This window comes from Aptenodytes patagonicus, chromosome 19, assembly GCF_965638725.1.
Source record: "Aptenodytes patagonicus chromosome 19, bAptPat1.pri.cur, whole genome shotgun sequence".
In the NCBI taxonomy this organism is placed as follows: domain Eukaryota; kingdom Metazoa; phylum Chordata; class Aves; order Sphenisciformes; family Spheniscidae; genus Aptenodytes; species Aptenodytes patagonicus.
The window spans coordinates 6,937,288-6,950,347 of record NC_134967.1 but is presented as its reverse complement, the minus strand read 5'-3'; positions in this window follow the sequence as shown (position 1 = coordinate 6,950,347).

The window sequence follows — 13,060 nt, the reverse complement described above, 5'->3', positions numbered from 1 at the left end:
GTCCTATCCTCCTTCTGCCCCATTGCCCAGTGACCTGTTCAGAGAAAGCGACTGCAAAGACAGTGGGCTAGAAGCGCTATGGGTCTGGTTCCCAGGGCTCACGGATGCATGTTCAGAGCCACTTGACTAGGGCTGGTGGGTATATGGAGATGATTTCCTTCCATTACTCACTTCCCAAGGAACTCTTTCCACGGAAGGGCTGTTCATCTTAGAATAATTCCCTTTTTTGTCCATTTATCAATGTAAATGCCATTCAGTCTCACACCCTGCAGCCTGGAGAGATTTCAGCCTTTATCTCCCTACAAGTCCTGCTGGGATAGGTGGAAGCAGGAAAAAACAGCCTGGAAAATAATTAGATCTTACACAATTTTGTTTTATTTTTAAACTTTACTGTAATGGACAGATCCTGTTTCCAGTAAGACTGGTGCATGCGCATGCTGGGTTCTTCCCTGGTTGCCTCCTGCACTCTGACTGAAGCCAGCAGTATCACTCCAGATTTGCTCCTGTTTAAACATGATCAGAATCTGGCTGCAGATCTCAGCTTAGGCTCAGCTCCCTGTCACTGCTAAGCTCGTGTTCTCCACCTGTCATTGACTTGATGGAAATTCACTCAGGATGATCATCTTCTCACCACGCCAAGTTACAGAACAGCTCAGGAACAGTTAACGATTGTAAAAAGGAAAACCAATCTACTCTATTTTGGTTGTGAGACTCAGACATGTACACACAATATTTTGTACAGCACAAACCCTCAGTGCTACACTTCAGTGTTCCGCGCATGGGAAGGCTTTGGTGGCATGCTGCAGCTGCTGTGACATTCTGGGGATGTAAACAATACGCAATTTCTGAAGAGATGCAATATCCTCTCTGAGACAAATTACCACAGCTGGAACAAACAGGCTTTTGGGAACGCAGCCTTTTTTCAGCTCTACATAAAAGTTTTTGTTTGGAGGGGCTATCTATATATGGCAATTTGGAAATTCCCCATTTGGAAAGGAAGCAAAGCAGCTCTGCAGCACTGGAAGAACGATGCGGGTAAAAGCTCCCTCTTGAACTCCAGGGAAGGCTTGTGCAGCCCAACACAGGTGGGCACTTACCCAAGGTGCCAGTAATCCAGCTTGACTGCATGCGCCAGGGTCTCGGGCTGGAAGGCAAGACCTCTGCCAGCTCATGCTGAGACATCAGCTCGATTCTGACGCAGAGAATGCAGATAGCAACTGAATCACCAACAACATTCACAGCCAGCTCCAGGTTTTCCTCCAAGTGCTGACCACACATGGCTCACCTGACTGCCCCGCTATGTCACACTTAACTGTTGAACAGCTACAGGCTGCATGGCTGGAGGGCACAAACTTGAACGCCGCTGACTCCAGAAATGCCATTCTGACTTACAGCAGAGAGGATCAGGCCCTGCGTTGCCAGCTCTCAGAGTGTGTCATGCAGTCTGCAGCCTCAAGTCAGCTCTTATTTTTGTTTGACTTGGAAGACAAACTACAGAAATAGATGTGTTTACTCCCTGCATTCACCAGTTTTATTTTTCTCAGAAGCCTCCCAGTGACTAGGAGTGACTCCACAGTGAGGTAAGGTCTAGCTTATAGATGATCTCTTTCATCCCAAAGCATCCTAAAAAGTCACCCAGCACAAAAATACAGCCACCTCCGGGGTGAAGTGCAGTAGCTTTCGACTACTTGCAACAGTATTAAGCTAAAGCTTAGGATACATGAAAAAATTTGCAGGCCAGACCTACTCTGGAAGAATGCAACCACCCAAATTAGAGTAGTGTCAATATACTGGGAAAGGCTGCTTCCCACCCTAATACTGGCTGCAGAGTTATCGGGACCCTCTTAAAAATAGCCTGGTAATATCCAGCAATAAGAAAATACTTCTTCAGAAACAGTGGTGGGCACTCTTGCTATTTCCCCTCCAGCACGGTGTCATGCCAGGACACAGTGTCCTAGTTTTCTCTCTCGTATACATTTGCAGCAGCCGATTTCAAAATGAAGGAATTTATGGAAATAACACACAGGTAGACACAAGCACGTCAGATGTCTAATGCACAGAGAGGGATGAGGTTCTCTAAGCAATTGCCTGCTCATGCTAGGGGCTTCAGCCAGAGCTCCCAGGCAGCATACAATTGGCTCCTCGGGTTTTATGAAATCTGGACCATGTGTGCTTGGGTGAGCTCTGAAGGAGTCAACTTGTCACAAAGCATCAGCTCCCAGACACCAAAACGACTTGGAGCCCCCAGGATCCGCCTGAGCTGGGATGGGATGGACCAACAGCCTCAGTTCCTCTCCAACTCCACATCCTGGGCATCTCCTGGTCTCTCCACACAAGTCTGCCTTGAGAAATTCCAGACAGTATCAGCACTAGACAGGGGGCAGTGGAAGCTGGACATCTCCCCAGAAAGGAAGAGAACCCAGTCCTTCTGACAGGCCACAGGACAGCCTTCAGCTCCTTTGAACTCCAGCTTCCCAAAGGAGTTCCTAGAGCAAACCAGCCCCAGCACACGATGCCTCCATACCTGCTGTCTCTTGTGATTTCAAACCTGCATTGAATCTGGGGGTAATTTTATTGCAGAGAAATAATATCAGAGCAAAAGGAAGTGGTGATTAATGCTGTTGCCAATTTATGCTGAGAATTAGCATCAGTTAGATAAACTAAGCTGGGAGGGAGCAGTTTGCTGAGCGGGATGCCAGAGCCAGAGTTAGAATCCTGGGGACAGATCGAGGTAAATAGTGTCTCCTCACTGCAGCCTATTAGCACCAGGTTGCGCCAGCTGTGCACTTGGCATCTTTCTTGGGACTGGATCCAATTTGGCTGGTCCCTTTCTACTTTTTCATCTATGGTTTCATTCTGCTAATATTCTAGACAACTGTAGCAGCCCACTAGTTCTTTGCAATGGCATTTAGAAAGAGCATCAGAGTGACTGAAAAGGCACACATTCATTTGAGTCATACCACAGCATTTCGGGAGTGGAGGAGCATTTATAAGTGAAAAGCCTTTTCATTTATGAAGCACCATTTTTTCCACTTTTCAGTGAGCTGTAGTGGCTGTCAGTGCTGGAACATGTGAGCAAGCTGCTGAAGAACATCTTGATGAAAAGAACATCTTGACTGCAAGCAAGTTTTATAGTTAGGTGTGTGTGTGGGGTTGACCCCAGCCAGCAACTAAGCATCCACCAGCAGCAAGAAACTCATGGGTCAAAGTAAGGACAGTTTAAGTGAAGCAAAGCACAGGCACAACCAAAGCAAAATAAGGAACTTATTCACTACTTCCCATCAAACAGATGTTTAGCCACTTCCTGGGAAGCAGGGCCTCAACACATGTAAAAGTTCCTTGGGAAGACAAATGCTATAACCCCAGAAGTCCCCACTTCCCCATTTCCCCTGAGCTTTTATTGCCGAGTACGATGTTAAGGAATATCCCTGTCGTCAGTTCAGGCCAGCTGTCCCAGCTGCATCCCTCCCAACTTCTTGCACGCTCCCAGCCTGCTCAGTGGAGGGGGTAGTGGGCATAGATGGAAGAAGAAAGCCTCAACACTGTGCAAGCACAGCTCAGCAATAGCCAAAACATTGGGGCATTATCAATGCTGTTTAAGTGGCAAATCCAAAACACAGCACCATACAGGCTGCTGTGAAGAAAATTAACTCCATTCCAGCCAGACCCAGTAGACTAGGGCAAAACTGCCAAGTGCAATAAAGAGCCTACACTCAAGATGTTGAAGCAATGGAAGGCAACACCTCTGCACCCTTTTCCTCACAGCATTCAGGAGCTGAGGTTGGATTCCAAGGTGTCAGACAAGAGCAGCAGAACTTCATATCCTGTAACAGAGAAGTAGTTCAGCAAGAAGACTGTCTTCAAGGCAAGTCCAGTGTCCAGAGGGACTGGGAAAGTGCTGGACTTGACCGTCCTCTGTCCATCCAGTCACCTGTCCAGGACCAGAATGCTCCAAGTGCTCTAGCTGCCTCAAAAAAGGGCTTATGACAGCATTGGCAAGGCAGTCCCAGAAGGCAGGTCATAAATGCTGCATGTATAGCAAGCACTGTTCCTTTATCACTGTTTTTGTTTGATCAGGTTTAGTGCATATGAGCAAGAACCAAAGGGAACAAAGTAGGACTGGAAGTAAGAGACAGGGCCAGCTTCAGCTGGTAGGTCTTGGTGCTGCTGCATTGCTTCAGAGCTGACGCGGAGTTGTGACTCTGCAAACTCCACCACCTGTTGAAATTGTCCCAGCACAGCTTGTGGAGCAAAGCTGCTGATATCAAGCCAGCTTATCTGCAAGCTAGCTCCCATCACCAGTCAGTAAAATTGTCCCAGGCCTGAGAAAGTGTGCCCTAAATGGAGTAGGCCATTCCAAAATTTAGCTGCATCCGATGTAATCGATACATCAGGGCAAGAGATCACATAATTATACTGTAGCGCATACAGGAACCATGTTTTAATGATATAATGCTCCTATTGTCTTCGGGACAACTGGCCCACAGCTAACAGCAGCTGCTGCTTCTTTCACATTTATAAAGGCATTTACAGTCCTTTAAGTAAAAACTGCAGTGATGGACTGGTATGGGGCTTTGCACTGTTATTTGAGCCAGCCATAAAACCAGACTTGACTGTTGTTAAGAGCTAATACGTACAGTTTCATTATGGGCTGAAAGGGATTATATTAGGGAAAAAAGAAGACCTCTGTATGCAGCAGCACTTTGAGCCAGACATGTTTATTGCATAGCTGTGCAGCAGCCCGACTTTCTGAACTGCAGCTGAGCCAATTTTGTTTACAAGCTCACAAAATCTCATGGAGTTCAATCAGCTTCCTGCTTTCACCTTGCCTCTGGGTTCTAAAGTGTTTTAAATTTGTAGGAACAAATGAGTTCATTTGCAGAGTTCCAGAAGCAGGTCAAAGAGCAACCTGATACAGAGAGGGGGGGGGGGGGACAAAAAGCAGGAGGGCTGGATGCCTGCAGTGCAAAGCAGAGCTGAAGCACTCAGGCCTGACTAGTCTGCCGCAGTCCAGGTTCACTTACCCACCTGAATTCAGGGTACCTCAGGCCCAGAGATTTCATTTTCTCCTTGCTCCTGCCTGGAACCTGTTGTAATTCCTTTGACCTAGCATAACTGCTCACAGCTAGGGTAGGCTACCCCACGCAGACACGTGGTAGTGAAGGGGTAAGACAGGAGAAACAGCAAAAAGACAATGTAAGTGGCTCATTGCTCATTCAGAGGCTTCTGGATTTCTCCTTTTGTCAGGTAGGTCAGAAATAGCTAACATCTCTGGCCCTGTCTCTCCCAGTTCCTGAAGAGGCTCCTCTTGTGCGCAGCAGGCTGAAGTAATAACTGTTGGGTTGTCATAACGCATCCTCCACCCCACTGCCAGAGATGCTAGTGGCTGTCCACATGCATCAACTTCCCCGCCAAGGAAGAGCTGACAGAGAGAGCTCTTTGCTTCACTGCTCCAGTCCTGTGCTTTCAGCTCAGCCCAGGACTAGGAAGAAGAGCAGGATAGGAAACACTAACCCTCCAAATAAATAGGCAGGACACAGGCTCAGCCATCCTTGCGTGTACAAAAGCCACAGACTCCCCCAAAATACACACTGTCTGTGCAGTGATCACAACCCCAACATTAATACTAGGGGAGAAGGACACGCACAAAAACAATTGACTTCTGGAGCCTGAGTCTTTACAAGAACTGTGTTCTCAATCCCCGCTTTGCAAGGACGACGTTGCCATAAATTAAGTGGGTAGAAGTTACACGTGAAGAGAACTCCACAGTGCCAAGAACTGCAAAGAAGTGAGGGTACAAGCCTGGGGGGCCCATGATAGTCCCTAGCAGAGACCCACTGGGTCCTGAGGGCCAGAATCGTCTCTTTCCAAAGACTGGTAAACTTGTGTTACAAGCTTCAGAGCTGCCCAGTCACACAGAGGTCCTAGGGGAAGAGTGGCTGATTCAGACCACAGATTCCTATATCCTTGCTGAACCAGCTTCTCCATGCAGCTCATGCTACTTCCTTGGACTTAGCTGAGCACATGAGCTTAACGGCTCTGAAGAGGGGGAACCTTTCATGTTTATCCCTGAGAACCCATGGGCATTTATAAACAAAACGGGGGCAAACTCCTGGGGGAGAAGTTATTGTATTCCCTCCTGAGCGGCAGAGTCTGGCAGGAAAGTGCAATGTCAGCCTAACACCAGGGCAGAGAGCAACAGCCACGCCATAGCTTAACCGGAACATTACACTGCAGCTCTGCAGCGGACACCAACCCCACTGCAGGCCCTGCTCCGAAGCACTCTCAACACCTGGCTTCAGCAGGGAGGAAAACACTGGAGGGTTTTCCCTGGAACTGCTTTTCATACCAGATCTGACATTTCCACTAAGTGGTCCCTGGAGAATATAGCACCCTTCGTACTAATGTGAAATCTGTTCTTTTCCCAAAGCCAGGCTGCACCGCAGCCCTTTGGTCAAATCCAAAACAGCATCCTTGCCAACGGGACACACTGGACAGAGAATTGACTAAAGTGCAAGCAGGACTTACGGCTGGTCGTACAGGACTTACCAGCACACTGGGTCAGACCCTGCTTTGCATGTGGAATCAGAACCTGGGGGTCTCTAGCAGACATTCTCTAAGACTTCAGATTCCTGCCTCATTTCCTTCACAAGACAGGATTTTACTGCATTTTTTCCCAGCTGGACCCAGACTGTAGTCTCACTTTGCTTGCCAGGAACCAGAGTAGCTCTGAAAATTGGACCCACTTCTAAGCAGTACAAATGAGGTCTGGATGCAGCAGTCAATTTTTAACCAAAGGCTATTCTCTGGAGTGGATCATTTTCCTTATTACTTGACTTTTATCCCCCATCTCTATCCTGTTCGGAAAGCCCAGACAATTGGGAAAAGCCAAATTTAAGAGAACCTTTTTAGAACCGGGTTTCCTGAGGAATTTCCAGCTACGCAATAAGCTGTGATTTCCCGTTGAACGGCAAGTTCTCAGTCTTGAGAACTCTCAGCCTCTCTCAATAATTGTAGTCTCTTAACATGTCAGCCTGGGAAAGAGAAGACAATTTGGAGCAGCCTGGAGGTGCACACACACACGAGAGCAAGACATGGCAGAGAAAGCATTCTGCACGTGTGCAAAGGAGACTCGTGCATTTGGACAATCTTCCTGGGCCTGTTTGTCTGCAGGGTGTCTAAAGGAGGAGCCAGTAAAGAAACAACCAGGCCAAAGGATATCAGCTTCTCTCCCCCAGGAGGCCGGATTGTCATCTATTTTGCTTATTTCATCTTCTGTACCCAATTTCTTTGAATTGCACCAGTAATTAAGGCAGTTTCACAGCCTAATACCCCACGCAGCTCTGCGGGCTCTGGCAGACTGCTGTGTGTTTTTTGAAGGTCTGAGCTAACTCTATCATGACTTATAGCAGCTTACTTGGACAACAGCACTGTTCCATCCATCTCCGGCTCACGTTTCAAACAGTGGCAAGTAGTGGTTGCCTAAGGAGAGGCTATCAGGGCACAAGCTCATGCCCTGGTGCTGCAACCCATTCATGGTAGGGAATAGAGCAAAACAGCAGCACAAGATAGTTTCTGTTCCTATCAGCAGAGTGGCTGTATTTCAGGTGTGCTCTATTTTTTAGAGGCTTGTCTAAACCTTGCCAGGCTCTGCTGAGTCCTTAGCTTGATGGGAGGGGGGAAGCAGGCAGAGATATTGATGAATGGGCCTCTGAGCACCCATCAGACCTGCATCCAGTCACAACAGGAAAGGGAAGCAGTATGTGGCTTGTAAGTTCCTATCAGGAGAGGCTGCCTGGCCCCCAGTTCAAGCACAGCTGCACGAGTGCTGGCCAAGCTATGCTCTCCGCTCACAGCCTGGAATTCAGAAGAGAATGAGGCTGATTTTCCATCAGCCTCAGCACCCAGGTGACGGTTAGAGCCTCTCCACTCCCAGCTCTGCAAGCCTCCTTCTCTGATGGGGGCAAGGGGAGCAGAGATACCAGTCTTCCTATTTTTACCCTCAGCCTTTGAGACTAGAGAAGCTTAATTTCAAAGTCTAGTCTGAAAACTGGCATGCTGGGATGGGACAGGCTCAGCATTTGTGTGTCTACAGCAGAGAACCACAACTGGACCAGTCTGGGACAGGGATTTCCAGAGTCCCGCTGTAGAGGTGGTTTCTCTGGTCCAGGCTGCCAGAAGGGAACTGACCTTCAGTTTCAGCATTTAGAACTAGACTGCCTCTAAGGTAGGCTTTGCCGAGGGCTCGCTTTGCATCTGAAGCTTTTCACCCCCTCTCAGTAATAAGGCAAAAACATCTGAGCAGGAACAAGGCTTCAAGCACAAAAGACAATAACCCTTTTTGTCTGAACCCAGCAAGGCAGCTGGGGAGTGAGTGGGAGGAAAGGGAATGACTCCCTGTGCTGTCAACAGGGCTCCTCCAGCCCAGCTGACCTTGGCTAGCTCACTCTCTGCTCCTGTAACACTTGGAAACTTGTCCCCCCCATGCTGGTTAGTGTCAGAGTGGGGATTTTCTCTCCACCCTCCACCCCAGGCCCTGAAAGCCCTTGGTTTACGACTGTTCTCCTCCCATATGCCCTGCCTCTCCTTTTTCACAGGGTATAGCCTGGGATGAGCTCTGAGTCAGATCCGAGTTTCTCCTTCAAGGCACTGATTCTTCATTTTCCACATGTTCAGCAACTTCTAGAGATGTAGATGCCTTGTGCATGCAGGCTTTGGTGCATGCAAGCCACAGACAGGATGAGACAATCAACGTGCTGTCCCACATAGCAAATGCTGAAGGAAAGTACTACCTTCTGTCACATTAAAGCCAACACCGCACTGAGCAGGTGGACATCAGCAGAGTCAAGCATAAAACCACACAACAGGCTGCCACCTTCCCCTACCCCATCACCATCTCCCACAGTCTTTCCATGTGGGAGTCTGGCTTTTCTGGCACAAGAGCAGAGCCAGTCAGGCTTCTGCAGCAAAGGAAGACACTTGCAAGCTCAGGAGGGAAAGCATGAAGAGCAGCACACACTCCATCCCTGGGCAAGGCTGCCGCTCCCCACACAAACCAACACTCGGGAGCTGGCAAGAGTCCCACATACCCTTTTTTGCCATCATAGACTCAGTTTGAGGTCAGTCATTTCATAAATTAAAAGGGTGGAGGAGGGCTGCTGGGATTTCCAAGGACTGCACAGCAGGCTTCCTTCTGCAGGCTGAAGGTAAACTTGCTGCTGAGAGTCAGGGACCAATTCCACCATGGGGCACCTGATGTAGGCAGAAGCCTAACTGCATCTGATGCCGTGTGGCAGTCAACATGTGGGTGGCCTGGAGGGGACATAGGCCGGTATTATTCAACTTGAACTCATTACTGGAAAGAGCCATACTGAGATCTGAAGGGTAGGACAAACTTGCTGAAATCTAAAAGTAATGAAGGGGGGTGGGAAAGACTTCCTACCATCAGCAAGTTGCTGTTCACAGCTGAAAGAAGGCAGGTGGGGCATGGGGTCTGAGATTAAAAATCATGTTGCATAAACAAGCCTGAAGGAAGCATAGGGTTCTGCTGGGAAATGCTATGCCTGACAGCTATTCTTTCCTTATTCCAAGTCCTGCCAGCCTTATACTCCTCCCACGTCACACTAGGGAAATAGTTGCAATTCCAGTAGTCCATAAAGAAAGAGGTGACTTGACGCATGCAAAGCAATCAAAACAATTCCCATCTATTTTGAGGATAAGAGACTTTTGTTCTAGAACTGAGTGCTGCACTGCCTGACCCAATGATAAAAGAACAACGAGAGCAAAAATATTCCCCTGCAAATAAGTGGTACTATTAGACAAAAATATCCTCTCTGCTCTCCACCCTTCCATAGAGGCACAGGCTCCCTCTGCGGAGATAAGTTTGTTTCTTCAGTCAAGAAAGAAGAGACAGGTGATGTGAACGCAGAGTCCCATCCAGCCATCCACCAATGGAAACACCATACACTTCCTCTCTGCAAGTATTTAACCAAAAATTCTCTTGTTTAGCAGGCTCTATCCTTAGAGTTTCAGATCACACACCCAGGCCTGGTCCCTGCTCTTCAGCTTCCCACAGCAATGATGGTCAGCACAGAGGGCTGCACCATGGGCTTTTCAGGAATACTCTCCATAAGCCACCAGTCCCATACGTAAGTCTGTGCATGCTTAACTTAAGGGCAGAGGATAATTGTCATTGTTCACCAGTTTTCTTATGACTCTGGGAAGCTTGTAAACACTTGGGCATGCATAAACACGCAGACACCAAGTGTGTTGAAGAACCAGAACTGGGATCGCAATCCATGGCAGTGGAGTACTTGACCAATCTCGCTGCTCTCAGCTGGCAATGCCAGTAATTTATTTACATTTCCAGGGCTTTCTAGTTTAGTTTTTCATATTGATAGGATTATCCAGCCCTAGTCACACCCCTTACATCTATAATTAAATCTTGCATATAGTCAACTTTAACAGCAAGTGACCTAAAGCTCTGTCACTAGGTAACACTGACTGTCTCCCATGCCTTGAAATTGGGACATGGAGAACTAGAAAGATGCTGCAGAAGTTTCTCCCTAGATTAGTCAGTAAATATATGACCAGAGCCACCCCAAGTTACCCGACATAAATGTACTTGTCTTAGCAGTCTCCCTGGGTGAGCACTGACTCACTCCTTTAGCCTTTTCAAATAAATACACCTTGCTTTCTACCTCATCATCTGCTCCGGTTACCTGAGGACTGCCACTGTCAGCCTTCTTTACGAGGTAGCTCTTACCCTCACCTGTTTCAACAAATGCGCATAGTAGCATCAAGTAGCACTAAGCAACAGATTTATGCTGACATCTGGATCTGTGGCTACACTCCTCACTTCCCTACAGGAGAGGAAAGAGGAATCAATCAAATAAGAAGCATTACTCAGGTTGGAAAGAATTTGAAGTCCATTGTGGGGTTTCTAAACAGATTAGTCTTGTGGAAATCTGCCACTGCAGCAAGTTCCTAGAGAATGGTTCTAGAGACCCCCAAAAAAGGTGACAGGTCACTGGGAACGCCACTAAACATTCAGAGAAATAGCATATCAGAAACAGCAACAGAGAAACAGCTAAACACACGCTAACACAGACCCACATCTCTATACACGCTTATACTCAAATCCTGGCCTTCACTGAAAATGTGAAAATTTGCAATTCCAGCTATTCCTGCCCTTCACAGCTGCAGTACTGAACCGAGTAAGAAATGAAGTATTACTTACCACTTCCACAGTCATTTTCATCCCTAGTTCTCAAAAGATGAGGATAACCAAAGCTGCATATATATATATATATATAGATGGGTTACAGGGCAGAAAAAAGGGAGGAAGTAATCGCCCTCAGGCACATTCAGCTGGTGATCTCAGGTGGTGCTATTGCTGCTCAAGAGAAGGGGCAGGGAAGCTTTGTTCAAATGTGGGCTTCTGTAAGCGTGGGGCCTGCCCTGATGGCTCATCCTGCTTGCATGCCTGTCATGCAGGGGAAGTCTGGCAGATCCTGTTCAGCAGAGTTCTCCCACACATGGGGCTTTTTCTGCCTCTGCACCGCTTCCTGGCACCTGTCAAGGATATCGCTGTTCTGATGCTTCCCCCACGAAAGGCACTCAGAAGTCAGTTAGAGCTTCTCTTTTCATGTGCTCTGCATCTTTCCTCGTCTCTGTGACTGACAAGTTCTTGAGAGGCCATTGCAAGCTTGTCAGGAACGGAGATGATGCATGAAACATGATGGAGAAGTGTCGCAGAGGGGTAAACAAGAAAAACAGATGCAGAATGGAACTGTGAAACTGAAAAAAAAATGGCCTTTTGTTCGCAGTCTTCCCCCGAGGCTGTTTATGTTATTGTTTGCATCATCATGCATGCGGGCTACCAAGACCACCTCTCCTTGCACAGAATTCCCCGCAAATCTCCAAAGCAGCGGTGAAGTTCTGGGAGTTCTTCACTCTTCTCTCCTGGGCCTTCAGACTAGTCTATGGCTAGATGTGAGGAGACACCCTTTGCCCCAGTTTTCATCAGCCTTTGCTAGCTGGAGAACCCAGCAAAAATGCAGTCTTTTCACCCCTGTATGTTAGACCTCTGACGCTAACCGGAATCAAACATTTTCCAGGGTTTTAGATCAAAAAGCAGACACGCAGTTTTAGTGCAGTGATTCCTGGACTCTTTCTTGTTACATTTGTTCATTAATCAGTGATGACAAGACTTTCCTGTGTTGCAGTTCTGGAAGGAGCATGAAAGCTGGAGACTGAGCCTATGTCATGTACGCTGCAGTAAGCATCCTAAACCCTTCTGTAGTAGACATAACCCTGTTAAAGAGGATGCCAGCAGGAATGCAAGGACGGCTATGTCCTATGGTAGACCATGGTAAGGCACCCTGCACATGAGGGGTCTCAAGCCCAAAGAGAAAGTTTTTCATTTCTCGTTGTGAATGATCTAGACAGTGGGAGGAACTCCAGCAGTAACCTCATGAAAATGTCTTGTGCCAGAGAAACACTTGGCCAGGCTTTGGAGAGAATTTTTCTTGTCTCCAGAATGTTCATGGTGTTGTGCTGAACAGTCATACCCAGCAGGGTTGACAGTGAGATGGTGCATCTGCTCTGAACAGCCGCTGCCCTGGGGTACAGATAGTTACACGGGAGAGCAACCTCTATTGTCTGTGTGAGCCTCAGGCCGGATTGCTTTCTTGTACCCTTCTAGTCTTTCTCGGGACAAGAAAGCGGGCTTGCTAGTCTCCAGGTTTTCCTTCTAACCATTGTTAGTGGGAGTCTGTGAGTTACTGTGAAATGGTTCAGAACATATCTTTATTGCTCTAGAGAAGCGTTTCCTTCTTCTGGAAATGGAGATGTTCTGTGCGTAACAATAGCCATTGAAGTGCCAGCATCCACCCCAGCATCTTTCCCAATTCACATTCACAGTGGCAAGAGAACCTGCTGCTGGAGCACTCAGCATGCTGCAAAATACTGCTTACTGATTCCAGACAAGATTGCAGTGCATGGTATCCTTCTGCTACCAACACCAACAGCCTATAAAGAGAGGCAGTTGGGGGCACCA